Source organism: Hemicordylus capensis, chromosome 3, assembly GCF_027244095.1.
Source record: "Hemicordylus capensis ecotype Gifberg chromosome 3, rHemCap1.1.pri, whole genome shotgun sequence".
In the NCBI taxonomy this organism is placed as follows: Eukaryota; Metazoa; Chordata; class Lepidosauria; order Squamata; family Cordylidae; genus Hemicordylus; species Hemicordylus capensis.
The window spans coordinates 49319444-49338390 of record NC_069659.1 but is presented as its reverse complement, the minus strand read 5'-3'; the positions used below and the strand labels follow the sequence as shown (position 1 = coordinate 49338390).

The window sequence follows — 18947 nt, the reverse complement described above, 5'->3', positions numbered from 1 at the left end:
CCTGCAGCTGTCCCACTAGCGCCTGGCTCAATCATGAGCTTAAGAAGGAAAAAAGAAGAGAGAAAATGAATCTGCATGGAAAAGAGAATTTGCAAACCTATGGATAATTAATAGAGTTAAGGGAGAAAATTAGTTATAAGGAAAAGCTAGGAGAGAGAAAACATATATGCTCAGTAGGGAGATGTGTACGAATCAAGATTAATGCATAGATTTGGCACCTTTAGAAGTAAGAAAAGCATGTCTTTATCTATTTCTCCACTGCTCCATGAAGCTTCCTGGGGCAGCAAGACACCCACCAGAGCACAGTGGTAGGACACACATGATGTGTGGAGGCCATTTGTGTGATCAGCATGGTTGCTGCTTTCCTCACTTTTAAAGGTGCGGAATCAGTGCTTCAAATCTGTACACAGATCTTGATTCGTGCACATCCCTAATGCTTGGGTTTTGAGGATTACATCTGAAGGATTACATTTAAGAAAATGAGATAACAGCCAACTAAAGGTTGCAGAAAAGCAAGGTTAGGGGTTGAAAAAGAAGAATGTACTTGCTTTGTGTAAAATGAAATGTTCCCCTCTTTGAACATCCTAGGATCACAGATTCAAACTGTATCAGAACTAAATTATCACATCTTGAGCAAAGTGAATGAATTATGGAAAATATGAAAACTAGTAAGAGGAGATACTAGAAGAGGAAAGCACTTAGAAAAAGGAGTCTGTGGAATCTTGTGAAATATGGATGTGATTCCATTGTCAATTGATTCCATAGTCCTTTAAAGCATTCCCACTAAGGTCAACATTTAAATATGGATGTACACTAGAAATTACTTAAAAGCTCAAAATACATAAGAATTTTTTTTAAAACACATGCTTCTAATCGCATTACTTCTAAGCTTATCTTGTTGGTCTTGAGGGCTTGACATCCATTTGTTTTGCTGTTCTAAATACCACATTGTTTAATCTCCATGCTACCTGAAAGATTCAGCTGGTGAGATGGGACACTTCTAAAAATGCTAGAAAATGCTTCCTGTAAGCAAAATGGGACATAGCATGTAATTTATGCTTGTTATATTAATTATGTGAATTTGTGTCAATAAAATATGCAAATTAGCACTGACCTGTAACTCATTATAAATGTTCAGTGCTGCACTTGCTATACTATTCCTGCTATACTTGCTGCTGAACTCTAATCTTGGAGCTGGAAAGTGTACTTTGCACGGCTCTACATTCAGTTAAGGGTTTGTTGTTATTTGTTCCTTTGGAATAACACCAAAGAAAGAAACAGCACAATTTGAGTTAGCACAGATATATGGAAATTTGGAGCTTAGGGCAAGTAAACAGAACCTAGTGGTTAGGTAGAACAGATTTTTAAGATGTAAAGTTTCATCTGGCAATCATGTGGGCAGTGTTCTCTCTAGAGCGTGCATGTGCTCACACAGTTTTTGATGTCTACTCAGTTAATTTTAGATCCTGCTCAGGATCTAAAGGATCTGCTCAGAAAGGCCCCACTTTGAAAACACATGCACTTGATACTGCTACTCAGAACAAAATTCATTCCAGACAAAGATGAAAAAGATTAGAGAGAATACTGAAGTGGGGAATATTCAAGGTCATTTTTAGCACATCATAACTGAGACATTCTCAAGAGATGGTTTCCTGATTGTTTTTTGTGAACACATCACAGGAGAAATTCAAAAAGTTCCATGGGCTCTCCATGGCTATCCTCAATTGTACTCATTTGGTTCAATCAGTGGTATTGAATCAACAGTTGTAACATGTAAACTAGTAGAAGATCTACACTCCAGTTGCACTAAATGCATTTCAAAGTGAACTATGACAGACTAATAATTTAGTCTGGGGGAGATTTTCAATTTCCCCCAGCATGTTTTAACTGTTTTTAACCTGAAAAGCTATTGGCTATAATTTTATGAACACTTAATTGGAACTAAGTCCCATCAAACTCAGTGGTACAGTAAACAAACATAAAATTGCTCTCTAGGTAATCTTATTAGATTTAATACGAAAAATCTCTGAGATCTTTTGTCAAACTACTAAATCGTATCCATGAATTTGGTACACTGAATAATGTATCAAATTCATTCAGAGACAGAAGTTTGGGGTGATGTACAAACATAATAAACAAACGAGAAAGCTTATGTTTAGGGAACATTTTATGCCTTCTAGTCTCTGAGCCTCTCTGTCAAGATTTCCATTTTAACTTTGAAAACATGACTATTCCATTGACTTTAGTGGGATAGTTCTAATTTAATTTTTAACAGGATTGCCTCTTTTACATATGATAAACAGGTGGACCTCATTATTAATGGTTACGGCAAATGCGTTATCGCATATCAGTGCATGGGTCTTAAGAGACTCCGTTTTATTATACGCCGTATTAAAAAAAGACTATTTTAACCTATCCATGGTTCCTGGGCAACTGGAAATCACTTCTGATCACATTTCCTGTCCGGTGGCAGTGCGGAGCCATTTTGTGACTCATGTATATACAAATGCGCACACACACACACACCCTGCAAAAATCAGCAACCCAGGCACTCAAATAACCCATGAGCACACATAGTGGCCTTCAAAATGGCCACCACAAGCAGGGAGAGAGTAAAAAAGCCCCAAAATGGGCCTAAATGGCCCCCAAAAAGCTGGGGGAGAGGTCAGCAAGAGGAGTGGTAATGTTTGGAGACACCCCCCCCCCGGGCAGTAGCACCTCCCAGAGGCCACCATACTCAGGGGTAAGATTTTAAAAAACCTGGGTTTTCCCTTTTGAACCCCAAACCGGCTCAAATTCGAACCAAGCCGGGCTTCTAGTTTGGGGAAGGCAAAACTGAACATGCCCAGTTCAGTCCGAGTTTGAACCGAGTAAACCAGTTTTATGCACACCACTACTCCACACAGACACACATTTCTATCTCCCTCCTCTCTTGTACAAATTGAGCTGGTCTCCTCGATCAATAGTTGTGAGCATGCTCACATTCTACCTAGAGCTATAATTATTTTTGCTTTAATTTTACAAAACCTTTTGTTTCATTCCCATGAGCCCATCTGATTCTTATATTATACTTGCTCTATTAAAACACTCATGCAGAACAAAGCACCGTTGAACGGATTCATAAGTAACATCTCTCCTCTTCTTTTCCTCTTCCTTAACTCTTTTAATATTATATACACCCTCACTAGCAACGTTACTATCCTTAGTTTTCCATCCCTAGTACTAACATAAGAACAGTCCTGTTGGATCAGCTCAAGGCCTATCTAGTCCAGTATCTTGTTTCACACAGTGGCCCACAAAATGCTTCTGGGAAGACCACAGGCAAGAAGTGAGGGCATGCCCTCATAAGGAAGGTGCTCTAGCCCCTGATCATCTTGGTTGCCCTTTCTGCACATTTTCCAGTTCTACAATGTCCTTCTTAAGATATGGTGACCAGAACTGTACACAGTACTCCAAATGTGGCTGCACCATAGATTTGTATAAGGGGATTATGATATTAGCAGTTTTATTTTCACTTTCCTAATGATTCCAAATATGCAATTGGCCTTTTTCACAGCTGCCACACATTGAGTCAACAGTTTCAACAGGTTGCCCACCACAAACCCAAGATCTCTCTCCTGATCATTCACCGACAGCTCAGACCCCATCAGCATATATGCAAAGTTGGGGGGTTTGCCCCAATATGCATCTATTTACATTTGCTAACATTGAACCTCATCTGCCATTTTGTTGTCCACTCCCCCGGTTTGAAGATATCCTTTTGGAACTCCTTGCAATTTTTTTTTAATTTCACTATTTGTTTTGTCCATTGTTCTTTTCCCCACACAATTCATCTAAACTATTCTGTAACTTTTCTGTTTGGGATCTGTTTTGATGGAGGAGAGGTCTATCATCACAATAACAAAAGGGACAAAACGTATTCTAGGATGCTTTCCTAGGACGCAGGAGGGGAAGCACACCATGTTCCTGGGGTTATGGTGGATTGTTGGTTGAAAGTGTTGACTCAATGTGCGGCAGCTGTGAAAAACTTCAATTTCAAAAGGGTTTGAAAAAACCACAACCTGCTAATATTATAATGACCTTTTACAAAACTATGCTGTGGCCACACCTAGTTGTCCATGTCTCTCCCCCCACCATCCCCATTTCATTCTACTCCCCAGCCCCATTTTGTTCTTCCCCCTTCAGCCCCATTCAGCCGTAATACTTGCTGGGTGACTCTGGGGCAGTCACTTCTCTCTCAGCCTAACCGACTTCACAGGGTTGTTGTGAGGAGAAATGTAAGTATGTAGTACACCACCCTGGGCTCCTTGGAGAAAGAGTAGGATATAAAATGTAAATAAATAAATAAATTCATCCTCCCCCTTCAGCCCCATTTCATTCTGCCCTCCACACCTTATTTCCCTGCTGCTTTTCCTGGTGACCAGGCCATCCTTCATTTTGGCTGGCAGGCGGGTCAGAGAGGGAGTGCACTGCCCTCTCTGCCACCCGCCTGGCGGTTTTGGCTGCCCGCCTGCCAGCCGCCTTCTTCCACCTGGCGGGCTGGGCCATCTTTCCTTTTGGCCGGCAGGCCAGCTGGAGAGGATGTGCACTGCCATCTCTGCCGCCTTAGTTTTCTCACCTGCTATTACCCGCTTTATCTGTCTGGTGGCAGCATCCATTCACTGCCATTCTTTCCCCACTGGCCAGCCAGCTGCTGCCGCCACCACTTTCTTGCCTGTACCCATGGCTATCTGGCAGCTCCTCACGAACTCTCACAAGAGCTGCCACAAAAGGGATTAGCCACAGGTGCATCTTAGAGAATTTTATATATATATATATTCAAAATCCATATAGTTCATCAAATTTAGATCAAATACAGTAATCCCTCGACCTACGAACTACTCAACTTACTTTTTTTCGAGTTACGAGCGACAAAAAAGACCAGAAGTAGTTGCTTACCGGAAGTAGTTGCTTACTCAACCTACGAATGTTTAGATGCGGCTTCCTCGAATTACGAGTGCTTTGAGACTTCCGTGGTGCGCTCCTCGACTTACGAAAATTTCAACCTCCGAACGTGCGTTCGGAATGGATTATTTACGTAAGTCGAGGGACCACTGTAGTAACAAATTCCTCTTCTTTTCCATTCTGCCAGGGGCAAAAACTTGTTCAAACGTTGCTAGGGAACACATATCCATAATCCACAACTGTTTATCAGGAGTAAAGTTCTCCTTCCAATTTTTTAATTTTTTTTAGTATTTATTTATGTACTTCTAATTATACTCCACAATCCTTTTGGCAATTCCCCATGCTCGAATAAACCCATTGTTCTTGATATATAGGTAAGTTCCATACTTTGGAGACATATCCCAAAGGGACATGAACATTTTTAATACTGTAACTCTGAGAGTTCAAGATATAAGAAAATGATTTTACAGAGGATCAGAAGTTTTATTTATTTATGTTCGTGACCACAATGAACCATGGTTTGCTGATCATGTAAACTGGTACATACATTCTCTTTTTATTTGAAGAATATAGTTCTATGGGAAGTAAGATGGTGGTATTCCCAACACTTCATACTAAACTAATGGTTGCAGGGATGATAAGAGGTACGAAGGAAATTCAAACTTTTGGATTAATCTAGGCACATACTAATTAGCATGATTATTTTCATAGAATTGAGAAAGCTATGACCAATGTAAATAAATCCTTTAAATTTATTAAAGGATTGCATCACTTTAAAGCTACAAAGTATTTTAAGCAAACAGTGACATGGTAAACAGTAATTGAAAATCAACTTAACATGGTGGAAATTGAACATGAAGTCCCATCATATGGAAAAGTCAGATGCTACAGTCAGGATGAGTAAGAAAACTGATATAAACAAGGAAATGCTCATGCTGGAGAGAAATCATACAAGAGGGAAATGTACCAGCAGAAAGGGCAAATATGGCTGCAGGTTGTACAAGTGACTTGTGCAATTTGCCAAAGAATAATTATTCTGCATATTTTATGAAGCATATCAGATCTATAAAAAGTTACATTAGAAATTATCATACTAGATTAAAAATAATTTCCTGAATCAATCACTGTTAACCCTCAGTAATGATTGATTTGTAAAGGAATGCTTTTTAGAGGCATACATTGCACAAGAGTGACCTAAGCCATGCAATCTTCAGTGAAAGGTAGTTGGAGAGTTAAGTGTTCCGAAAAGTCTATTTTTGAAGTGACACACTTACACATTTCTTTAATTTTAAATTTGTCTTAAACAGTATGTCTTCCTTTTCCTTCATTTCTATTTCAGGTTAGTTTCAGACTCCCAGTCCAAAAGCTGTTTCAATTATTGCCATTATATTGTTGATTTTGGAAGAACTTGATCAAGGTGTTGTATGAGTGAAGATCACACAACCACCCACACTGTTTTCATCTCTCTTTTTAAAAGCGCTTAACTGTTCCAACATAGCAGTACCATCTCCCCCACCCCCATCAAGAGAACTTATATTGTCTTCTGGAGGTCTGTGGAGTTCTGGGGCTATTTTCTCGAGCAAGCTGTAGTCATCTTCTACTCCTGTAACTTAATCCTATTCAATTCAAAATTCACCTTGAGCACTCTGGTTCTGAGGAGAAGGGTGCCCTGTTTCATGACAGTGAAATCTGACATCTGATGACTCAGGGTGAAGTTGAATGTACACATTAAGCCATCATCTTTAACAGATGATGTCACACTCCTCTTTTCTCTTCAAGGCAAAGGCACTGAATTGGTACATAGTGGGAAATGCTGTGGACATGGTATATCTTGATATCAGCAAAGCATTTGATAAAAATCTCCCATGATATTCTTGATAACAAGATCACAAAATGCAGGTTGAATTATATTACTGTGTTGAGTGGATTCACTGCTGTTTGAAGCACCATATCTGCTTTTTAATAGCTTCACATCAGCCTGAAGGGGGGGTATTAAGTCCTAAGCCCTGTGCTGCTGAAGAAAGAAAAGGGGAGAAGAAGAAAAGCACCAATATGCCAACAAGGGAGAGAATAACTCAAGGTGCTAATATAGTATTTTTATTAAGATATTCAAAAGTGCCTTATGTGTTTCAAGCACATTTATCTTCAACATTATTTATCAGCCTTTCTTTAGAGTCATTCATACCTCAAAGATTCATCTAAGCCTAATTCTATGTTACTCAATGTTTTTATGAATGATTCGGATGAGGAAATAAATGCAGATGACACAAAGCTGAGTGAATTAATTCATAATGTGTTATGAATTAATGTGTTAATTTTTAACACATTAAAAGGCAGATCAAGGTTCAAAACTTTCTGGACAGGCTTGGAACAATGGGCCAAAATCAACAAGATGACGCTGAACAGAGATAATATAAAGTCCTGAATGTAGATAAGAAAAAATCAAATACACAATAGGATGGAATAGACCTGGCTTGACAGCAGTGCACATAGAAAGGATTTAGATGTCTTCCTAGACTGCAGGTTGACTATGAGCCAGCAGGATGATACAGTTGCTAAAAAAGTGAATGCAATTTTGGACTGCATTAACAGAGGCATTGCATCCAGATGACAAGTAATAATAGCTCGTCTTTGTTCTAGGGATGTGCAAACTAGTTCGATGGCTTGATGTTGAGCTGAACCCCCCTGGTTTGGCTCAACATTGTACCCCGCCCAGCTGTTCAGGCGTAGTTGCGAGCTTTTTCTGGGGAATTTTTTGGTACTTACCCCCTCGGGGGGGGGCTTCTCCAAGGCTGGGGGGTGGTCTATGGAGGTTCCCCCTACCCCCACTGGCCTCCATTATGGCTCAAATCACTCTATTTGGGCGGGTGTTGGCCTGTTCTGGGCCTCACCTCAATCCCAGTGGCCATTGTGGAGGCCGCCATGCATGCCCAATCAGCTTCTGCATGGCCAGGTCATGACCCAGGCCACACAGAGGCCCACTGGGCATATGCAGCGGCTTCCAAAATGGCCACCACGATGGAAGTGAGGCAAAGAACAGGGAGATTTATTTTGTTTTGTTGTTAAATTGATACCCTGCCCTTCATTACGAAAATCCCAAGGCGGATTTGAGCCATAATGTGGGCCTGCGGGGGAGGGGAATCTTGGAGAAACCCCTGGAGGAGACAAATACAAATATATATGTTTAAAAAGATTTTAACCAAAAAATCTCACGAACCCTGCCCCCCAAACAAAAGCAAACCGGGGGGGGGGTTGAGGGGGGCCCTAATCGAACTGGCCCAGTTCACACTCAAACTGAACCAGGCCAGCCAGTTTCATGCACACCTCTACTCTATTCTGCACACATTAGACCTCACTGGGAATATTTTGTCCAGCTCTGGACACTGCATTGATAAACTGGAAGATATTCAGATGAGGGTAACAAAGATGGTAAGGGGTCTGGAAACCAAGTCCTATGAAGAATGGTTGTATGTTTTGCCTGGATAAAAGAAGTCTAAGGGGAGATGTGGTAGTGAAATATCTGAAGGCCTCTGGACTGGACAAGCTTGGTATAAATAACAGGAACTTGGATGTCTGCCTTTGGTCAACAAAAGCAGTATTTTCTGTTTGTTGTGCTGCTATTTGCAGTATTTTCTGTTTGCTGTACTGTGAAGGTTGGAAGTTCTAGCCACTGACCACTGATGCAGTTCAGGATGTGAGTCAAGGCTGGAGGTTGAAATTGGAGTTGGGAGCTAGGACGAGAGGCTAGAGCAACATTACACATCAAACAGCCTGCAAGCCCGTGCTTCCTAGACTGCAATGGAGCCAGCATTTTTGCTGGCCCTGGTGGGTGAGTAAGCTGGTGGGCAAGCAGGTGGCAGGAGCGGTGGCGAAGCAGTGTGCTACTGCGGGTGTGTCACCACATGATGTCATCTGCCTCCACCACCACTAACCGTGGTGACTGGGCAGCAGGAGCACCTCAGGAGTGGTGAGGTGGGGCACTACTGCAGGGGGTGGGGGGGCCTGCTACCGTGCACCATCAACCCTGGATACTGAGCCCCTCTGCTGCAATCAGAGCTGGGAGCTTTCTGGGGATAAGAGTATGCATGCAACCTGATAGAGATACCGAGCACATGCACATCCTCATTCCTAGAAGGCTCCCAGTCCTAACAGAAGCAGAAGGGCTCAGGTCAGGGGAAGAAGCAGAGCCTCCACAGTAGTGCACCACCTCAGCACCACTCCTGCCACTCACCCATTATATTTCCATCAGGCCTGGGAGGTGGGTGGCAACGGCACCCATACACCATTTGGGCCCACCGGGTCATCTGAGTAGGGGTGTGCACAAAACTGGTTTGCCCAAAACTGGTTTGTCCAGTTCAGTTCGAGTCCAGACTGGACTCTTACCAGACTGGGCATGTTCAGTTTTGCCACCTCCAAACTAGAACCCCAGCTTGGCTCAAACTTGAGCTGGTCCGGGGTTCTAACGAAAAATAATAATTATTATTACACACACACACACACACCACCAGGTCCAGCAATCTTGGGGTGGGGGTGCTGTGTCTACGGGGGTGGTCTCTGAAGGTTTCCTCCCTCTAGACCTTTTTGGGCCATTAAGGCCCATTTTCAGGTCTTTTCAACCCTCTCCCTGCTTGCAGTGCCATTTTGAAGGCTGCCGCGTGTGTGTATGGGCTGTTTGCATGCCTGGGTCATGACCCAGGCATGCAGATGGCCCATATGAATGCACAGTAGTCTTCAAAATGTTCTCCACAAGTAGGGAGAGGCACTAAAAGGCCCCAAAAATGCCAGAGGGAGGGGGAACCTTCAGAGACCCCCCATGTCAGCACCCTCTGGAGGCGGCTGGACCCAGTGTAAGTTTCTAAAAAAAACATCTCCTCCTTTAGAACTCAGAGCTGGTCTGGGGGGGTGGGGTGGGGGCTGAGCCATCGAGCTGGCCCAGTTCAATGAGCTAGAGCAATGTGGCTGAGCAGGAGGCTGGAACTTGAAAGCATAGATGGAAGGAACAGGGGACTGGATAGGAAGCCAAAGCAGGTAACAGAAGCAGAGGCTTTGGAGCTGACTCTAGAGGATCTCTCAGCTGCACCAGTAAATACCTGGCTGAAATGGAGGTAACAAGAAGCCCTAACCTTTTCTGGAGCTGGCCTAATGCTGTTGCTATCCTTGGGGTTCTTGGCATTGAAGGGCATAGTGCAGGACCAGAAGCCCTGACGGGTGTGTGTAAAATCTTAGGCTCCTAAGGAGAAAACTCCATGGAAAGGATGAACTCCAGCTATCAAGAGTTGCAATTACGACAGGATCCTGGTTAGTGCTAGAGGCTCCTGTAGGGGCCTGATCCTTCCCCTTCTGAGAGGAGAGGATCCCATCAAAGTCTGGGTATAGCTGGGTTTTGACACCCAGATGGAAATACTTGCTCCCCCCACAGCCCTGGTCTGATCCTGACAATATCCATGATCTCCAGCAGCCTTTAGAAGAGCTCTCAATATGCATTTATTTTATCAAGTTTTCAGCTACCCATAGTTTACTTTGCTGTGGTTTTTTTTTTGCTTTTAAATTTTAACTGTTTCAACTGTTTAGTTTTAATTGTGAGTTTATTGTTCTTACTTGTGTGTAAACCACCATGAGAGTAAGTATTTGGTGGTATATAAATTTGTTAAATAAAATCAATCAGTATCTGTAGATGAAATATTTCAGACAAATATTCTTCAGCATACTAAAGTGTGGTAAAAGTACAGTGGTTCTGGTATTACTAACTACAGTAAACATGGGAAGCTTATGCTGCACTTAGAGTATATTTCATTTTATTATGCCTTGATTAACTGATTAACAGTTGATTAGAAATGCTACCACACTGAATAAATATCCCAAAGCATACAAGAACACAGTGAAACTCAGGCAGATTTCCCATGGCTCGTATTTTAAGGAGTATGAATCATTAGATCTCTGCAGAATTAATTTTTCCCATTTCTTCCATTATTTATTAGCCTGAGGGGGCAAGGTCTCAGGACCCAAAAGTAGTTTCAAGTTTTTCACCATCTGTGCTGAAGTGAAGCCAATGCAAATTTTACCTCCATCCCTGCACTTTTATGCCTCCTGCAATATTTCATTTCACACTTGTGATCTCTGTGCCTTAGAAACAATAAAATATGCACATCTCATCTTCTTGGAAGAACTATTTGTCACTTGTTACAAGAAACTGCTCAAGTAACTGCAGGATCTAAATTAAGTGTCAAGAGATCTGTGATCTTCCATAGAATGACAACAATACAGCTACAAAGACACAATACTGTCTCACTGTACTGGAAGACATTTACAATCCAATCCTATCTTTGAACTGTGCCAATTGGGCTAGATAAGATGGCACCCTAAACCCTCTGAACAGACAGCATATTGCTATTCTCGTGTAAAAAAAAAAAACCAGCATAATGGTACCCTCCCAGCAGTGTAACCCTTGCTTTGGTGGTAATCCAGTGCAAAGGACAACAAATGGGCAGACTAGAAGGTAAGGTAGGAGAGGAATAGAAATAGAAATGTGATGGAATTCTTTGCTCACTCAGGGCATGTCCCATCTCCACTGATGTTACACCACCTCTTTTGCAGATACAAATAATTGAGGGCCTCAAGAATTGCCCCCATGCTTCTCTCTCACTCTCTCGCCACAGTCACCATGGAGAATAAGATTCTGACCAACTCTGCAGACAATCTTGGCACAATATCAGGAAAACATAAAACCCAAGCAAGGGAATACTGAACTCATATGAAGTCATGCAACATGGGACTATATCCCTCTGCCCCCATGTACACAAGCGGCAACTTGGGGCACTCTGCAAACAACCGTTAATGGCAGCAGCAACAGTGGAAGTGAAGGGAATATTCCCAACACTTGTCTTCTCAGAATCCTTACAGATGTCCTGCCTTGGGACTCCAGATGCCAATGCTCATCAGGAACCTTGCACTAGACTTACAAGGTTCCCACAGAAGCAAGAAAGAGAGGTCTGAACAGGTAGAGGAAAACCCATACTGAACCCATATGAAAATGTGCATTCTTCATCCCTTCCCCCTAAGTGCTCAAAAGCCCACCCACCCCTTGCAATCAGGGCTAAATTATCTACTGGCTAAATAGCCCTCCCTCCTTAAAGGCATGTTAGCAGCTGAGGAAAAGCATGCAGTTTTTTGTAAGGGGGATTCTATTGGCCATGAATCCCGAAACTCTGGTACATTGTCACCATGCAGTGATGAACGCAAGGGACAAGACAACCACTTTTGCTGGGGAACACCTCCAGTCTTTACCTACCTACTTACTGAATACGTACATCAAGTTAGAGGCAACTATTCAAGCTTGAAACAAAATGCAGATGGCTGAAACATTTCATCAAAACAGCACTTGAACCAGTTGTTTTGACAATACAAAACTCAAAACATTTCAAGAGTTTCGCCCATAGGGTACAATGGGGAAATTTGAAACACCACAATGTCCCCGATGGGTAGCTCCTAGAGACACCAAAGTGGGTTGGATGGTAAGGCATGAAGGTGCTACCTACCACCCAACCCACAAAATAAATGGGTAAGTGGGCAATTTTTAACAAACTTTTAACCTTTCCCCAAAACTCCCATAAGATCCATAGAATATTTCAACATCAAAATGTTTTGCACAGCCTAGCAACTATGGAGGCAGTTTGATAGCTCTTCCAGGTACTGCTGAAAACATCTTCCCAATTTAAATCAAAAAAATGTAAATTATCATGCACCTAAAGGGTAATAGGACTCCTACAAACAACTATGCTTGTCTCATCAAAGAGTGAGAAATATGGTATTTTGACGGTTTTGTGCCACAACAGAAATCAGATGGGCACCGATGCACACAGAAGGAATTATGTATCTTCCATTGTCTTGAGGCATCAAAATTGAAGAGGCTCTTTCTTCCTTTCTATTTTCATTACAATGAGGGACAAACATTTCCAATGATTTCACCATGGGGAAAGAATACTATTTATGATGCCATCAGGAACCTTCTGATACTTTATATTATCTTTTATTGTACCAAAGTTCAGGAATTGCTGGTGACAGGATGACAGAAAGTGTATGTCAATGGAAGCAAAGCTCTACACCGTTCCTAATAAAATTTGAAACAGCCAGCAGAAAAGATTAGCAATTTAGGGTCTGACATAAACCACGCTAAAAATCTAGCACAACTTGGAGTTGCCAAAATATATGCTTTAGATATACAATATCTCTAAACCCTATTCAAAGACAGTCTGACCTTCCCCCACCCTTCCCCATGTCCTGCTACTATGCTAACACTTTTGTATTACAAAATGACTGACAAAAGGTACCCTGAAAAGCTTTTACTTACAGGAATGCAGTGCAGCTCAATCTTTTTTGTTTTTAAGGTGCAGTGATTTCAGCATCTAAAATGTAACTTCAGGCACTCTGAAAAGAAGCAGGTTAAAATCTCTTTCAGTTATAATTGCTATTTCAGATTTAATTAAAAATTAAACTTTCATAATGTTTCACCATCCAAAGCAATGCATTATCAGTCAAGCATAGCTTTTTTTTTTAGTTAGAAAAGCTCTTTCCAGAGTAGTTTGTAATGAAGAAAGGAAATAAAGAAGGCAATTCAGAATAGAAAAATACAGCTATGCATTAAAGGATTCCAAATAGTGCGGCAAATTTTTTTTTAAAAAAAATCCCTGCACCTTTATATCAACAACCTAACTTATTAAAAGAACCAGGGATAACAATTTAAAAAGACAGATGAAATTACATACCCATGATTGTGGGAGGAATGAGCAATAACAAAAAAAGAAAAAGAAAAGAAAAGAAACTTAGGGACATTTTAGGACAAAGCTGTAATGAAAGAGAATTTGTACTTTTCAATAGGGCCAGGCAATCTGCAAGAAATCTTTGCTTTATAGACTTGCTGCTGACCCTTAATACTGATGCCAATTAACACTCACATCCCCCCCACAATCTTAAAAAAAAAAAAAAGAAGTAAAATACTTCACTTTCAAACAATTGCACAAAAAGGAGCCATCGGCATCAGTAGCCTACAATGTTGTTCAAGACAGCTAGTTGCAAATCTCCTTTGTCATGCAAAATTATAACAGAGTTCTGAAAATGGTAGATAACTGCTACAAATATTTATATACCACTTTTCAACAAAAGTTCCCAAAGCAGTTTACATAGAGAAATAATAAATAAATAAAGATAGCTCCCTGTCCCCAAAGGGCTCACAATCTAAACATAAAGATAAAATAGATACCAGCAACAGCCACTGGAGAGATGCTGTGCTGGGGTTGGATATGTCCAGTTGCTCTCTCCTTGCTAAAAAGAGAGAGAGAGAGAGAGAGAGAGAGAGAGAATCATCACTTTAAAAGGGTGCCTCTTTGCTCAGTTAGCAGGAGACTAAATAAAGATGAAACAGCTGATTAGCTAGTTTGTTTGTTTTTACAGAGCCCCTGGTGGCGCAGTGGTAAAACTGTCGCCCTGTAACCAGAAGGTTACAAGTTTGATCCTGACCAGGGGCTCAAGGTTGACTCAGCCTTCCATCCTTCCGAGGTCGGTAAAATGAGTACCCAGAATGTTGGGGGCAATATGCTAAATCATTGTAAACCGCTTAGAGAGCTCCAGCTATAGAGCGGTATATAAATGTAAGTGCTATTGCTAGTGCTAGTGCTATTTACCTCAGGACAGGAAACCAAATTTTAAAAACATTTTTTTTAATATGCACAAATGGAATGGTGTTAAATTTCCAGGGGAAAGTTTTGTCCATTGGGCTGCCTACACAAGCAACAGTACACATTACACAAAGCCAATTCACACAACCACAGCCTTAAATATGTGCAAGTTGGCCTGAAAGTGTTCCTCCTGCTGATGAGATAACATATTGGTGTGGCCAGCTGCAGAGTTTGCAATAGTGCATACATTTTCTACTCTACAGCAAAAGCTTCTTAAATAAAGCTACTGATGGGGCACTAAAATGTTGATAAGTATTGCATAATGTATGTGCACCACTCTCTTGAGTACATAAAGGCAGTCCTCATAGCGTCACATACCATGAGCCCAGAATCACATGAATCCAAAATGTTAAAGCTGAAAATCTTGCATGCAATCATGTGCACTTAGGTCCCACTGACTTCAATGTAAACATTTGTGTCTGCGAGCCAGAATGCAGTCTGAAGCAGTTTCATATCCTGCCTTCAACATCCAAAGTCTGTTGTTGTTTTCAGTCCTGCATTTTGGTTTAGGCTAAGAATATCTATATTTTTGAGAAGTTCTTCCCTTTTATTTATGATTTGCTCTGTATTGACAACTTGTCAATAAGCACACTGATAGAATAAGCACACTGATTTCTCTTAACTGCCATGCAAGCGCCATAGGATGGACAGTCACATAACCTTTGTGTGACACACAAATCATGGTGAAACAATTTGTACCAAGTGTCTTGCCTGTTTCATTCTAAGCACTCATTGCAAGATATGTTCCTTGTATATGATTTTCTTGCAGCACTTAGTTTGGTTACATTGACTGAGATCCATTCCACAAAGCTACTCTTAGCAAGGCCTTGACTGACTCTCTGCCCTCCCCCTTCCCCTGTGTTATATTACATGCTTTGGTAGTCCCCTGGTTTTAAAGAAAATATTGGCCACATGTCATGAAGAAAGCTGCAATCTGAGGAACACAAGTCCAAAATCTACTTAACAAGCATTTTAAAATGAATTTAATGAAAAGCATGAAGGCTGTCTGAATTTAATAATACAGTCAATATTTTTAAATATATATATATATGCAGCATCTTTTGAAGCAGGTTGTTATATTTCTCATTTTTATTCCTGAATTGCATTGAAATAAGAATATTTATTTCTCCAACCTAAGACGGGTGTCTTAATTAAACATAGATGAAGAATACAGATTAAGAAAAAAGTTAACTACTCTAAGACCACCTATTGATTCAGTATCCAATGGGCTCCATTCTCTCAGTACAATAGCAGTGGTAGTTACATAGGAAACATAGGCAACTGCCATATACTGAGTCAGCCCATAAGTCCATCTATCTCAGTATTGTCTACACAAACTGGCAGCGGCTTCTCCAAGGTTGCAGACAGGAATCTGTTGGAGTTAATTTGTGAAATTTTTAGAAAAAGTTTAATAAATCTCACAGATATTCTGAACTATAAATTACTGTTTTATTTTCCAATCAATATTTAGGAATTCACATGTGGAAAATGTATAATATAATCAGTGTATCATTTTCTGGAAGTTTGCTCTTATTGCATTTCTGACAAAACAGCTTGATCTCAATGGATCTTTAATTATAAAAATCTCTGTATTATAATTATTTACCAGAGGGCTAAAGATTTAAGATTGTTTATGTCTAGGGGGAAAAAGTCCTAATGGATCCCATGTCAATGTCAGAAGCCGAGAAAAGGCTGTAGTTTGATTACTTACAAACTCTTCTAGAATGGCATTCTGAAAACATAAACACACAATCAGCCAGAGTTGTAAATATACAAATACAACAAATATTTATATACCGCTTTTCAACAAAAGTTTCCAAAGCGGTTTACATAGATATAAACAAATAAATAAAATGGGTCCCTGTCTCCAAAGGGCTCACAATATAAACTAGAAACATAAGATAGACACCAGCAACAGCCACTGGAGGGATGCTGTGCTGGGGTTGGATAAGGCCAGTTGCTCTCCCTCTGTCAAATAAAGAGAATAACCACTTTTAAAAGGTGCCTCTTTGCTCAGTTAGCACGGGACCAACTTAATATAAATGTCTTTCATTGCTTGGTGGTGTAGTCCAGGTTCCACTGTCAAACATTACCTCTTTCAAAATTATTTTTGTTTTATTTTTACACCAAACAGATATGGAACCATAATGTATATGGCTGCTTCACAAAAAGTGTGTCTATTAGAATACCTGCATTGTCAGAACGACATTGAAATCAATCTCATATTTTCAAGACATTCAGATTTTTCTAAGAACTATTTATTTATTTATTTAACATATTTTTATACTGCCCAAAACTTATGTCTCTTTAGAAGTCCAACTACTGAAACAAAGCAGTAGCCAACCTTCTTAAATTTGCTGGCTTTGTAGAAAACCTGGACTGCCCTTGTGAAATATGCTAAACCATACTTATGGCTGCTGATGTGGTGGGTCTGAGTACTCTTCACAATACCTCTTGACACTTTCCTTGTACACAGGGTGATGATGATAATCAAGCTGGCTTCAGAAAAACTATAATATTCTGTATTCCAACTGTTTTCTTGCACAAGCTGTCCCTAGATCCTGTTTATGTTCCCAAAGAACAGGAACAGTTGACAGCATGCAGCTTTGGCGAGGTCTTGCCCAAATAATTCTTCTGCTAAATATATAATTCTTAGCTATGGCAGATCTGAAGCTGACATTCTGAGATTCTTGAATGCCGCTTGCAAGGTCTGCATATGCTCTTCACGTCATAACAGCATATAAGGCTCTCCTATTTCTTTCCAAGATTCATAATGCCATGATCTTTACAACCCCATTGCTTATACTGGATAATATTGTCTCCCATGCCTTAAATTATTTCCAATGCATAAAATAATAATACCAGTTAATAAGAAGGTTCCATCATAAAGCCACAGCAGCACCTTTATGTTTGCTCTGATGCAACATAAACATATACGAAGAAATATTTCAGTGTGATCAGTGGTGTACTATACTGTAGTGAGAAACTGGACGGATAAAGGAAATGTTCTGGATATAAATTGTTTGAATTTTAGCCTTCCACACAACTCCAACAAAGGAAGTGAATGGAAAATTATGGTCTAAATAATAATAAAATAATGTAGACACAAATTGCCTGACAGATGAAAATTGATTGTGCCAGAAGGGAGCCAAGAAAAATATCTAATTGGGAATCACCAGTCTGGGTGCACAGATCATTATTATTAAACATAATAAAGAGAAGACACATTTTCACTATTGAAATTTGGTACATTACTCAATTGGGGAACTTCTACAAAATACAAAAGAACCACTGAAAGTCTAAGAACACAGAAAACTAAAATACTGCAGAGGAGGACAGTATATTTCATGAAAAGCCTAGAGAGAGAGAGAGAGAGAGAGAGAGAGAGAGAGAAATCAGATGCTTTAATAAGCAAGTTGGCTGATCCAAGAAGGCACTTCTTATGTTCTTGAACAATATCTGCCCATCATCTATGAGCTACATGCTCATAATTAACATGATAACTATAATATGCTATGAAGTGGTGTTCTGTTCTCTCATCTTTTCTTAATATCAAGCAACAACACTGTAACTCAATTACAAAATAAAAGGTTGTTCAAGTAAGAACTAATCAGCCTACTTTCCTTCCACTGTGTCTACATCTGGACTAAATTTGGTGCAAATCAAGGTCCACAAGTTAGATCTCTTGCGCCTCAAATGTTCATGTGTCTGCCATCTTGGATCGGGATGGATATCATCATTATAAACTGCACTACTGAGTTGGCCCTGTGTGTCAGTCACTACAGCTGTTCCAAATTTGGTTTAAATTAGACAGTCCTCAAGTTAATGCACTTGTGCCTCAAAAGTTTATGCATCCCCCATCTTGGATCGGGGTGACAAACACATCACAAACTACACATTGGGGAATCCTTATGTGTCCATTCAGCTGTAGCAAATTTGGTACAAATAAGTTAGACTGTCCACAATTTAGTGTACTTGTGCACTAAACTTTTATGTGCCCAGCTTCTTGAATAGGGATAGATGACATTGTCACAATCTTCACTGTTGAAATGTCCCTATGTGTCCCTACAGCTGTAACAAATTTGGTTCAAATTGGTTTTAAATGGTTCACAAATGTATTTATTTGATTTCTATATTACCCTTCCAAAAATGGCTCAGGGCAGTTTACACAGAAAAATAATCAATAAATAAGATGGATCCTTGTCCCCAAAGGGCTTGCAATCTAAAAAGAAATATAAGACACCAGCAACAGTCACTAGAGGTACTGTGCTG

At 40.4% G+C, this 18947-nt stretch overlaps 1 protein-coding gene across 14 annotated transcripts in view; it reads right to left on the bottom strand.

The window, feature by feature from the left end:
* ZBTB20 (zinc finger and BTB domain containing 20) overlaps nt 1–18947 on the bottom strand; it is an 852388-nt gene that overhangs the window by 542920 nt on the left and 290521 nt on the right. For all 14 annotated transcript variants that reach the window (XR_008319419.1, XM_053309295.1, XM_053309299.1 and 11 more), the window contains one exon: nt 13292–13368. The gene's annotated coding sequence lies outside the window, so the exon portion shown is untranslated. The remainder of the gene's footprint in view (nt 1–13291; nt 13369–18947) is intronic.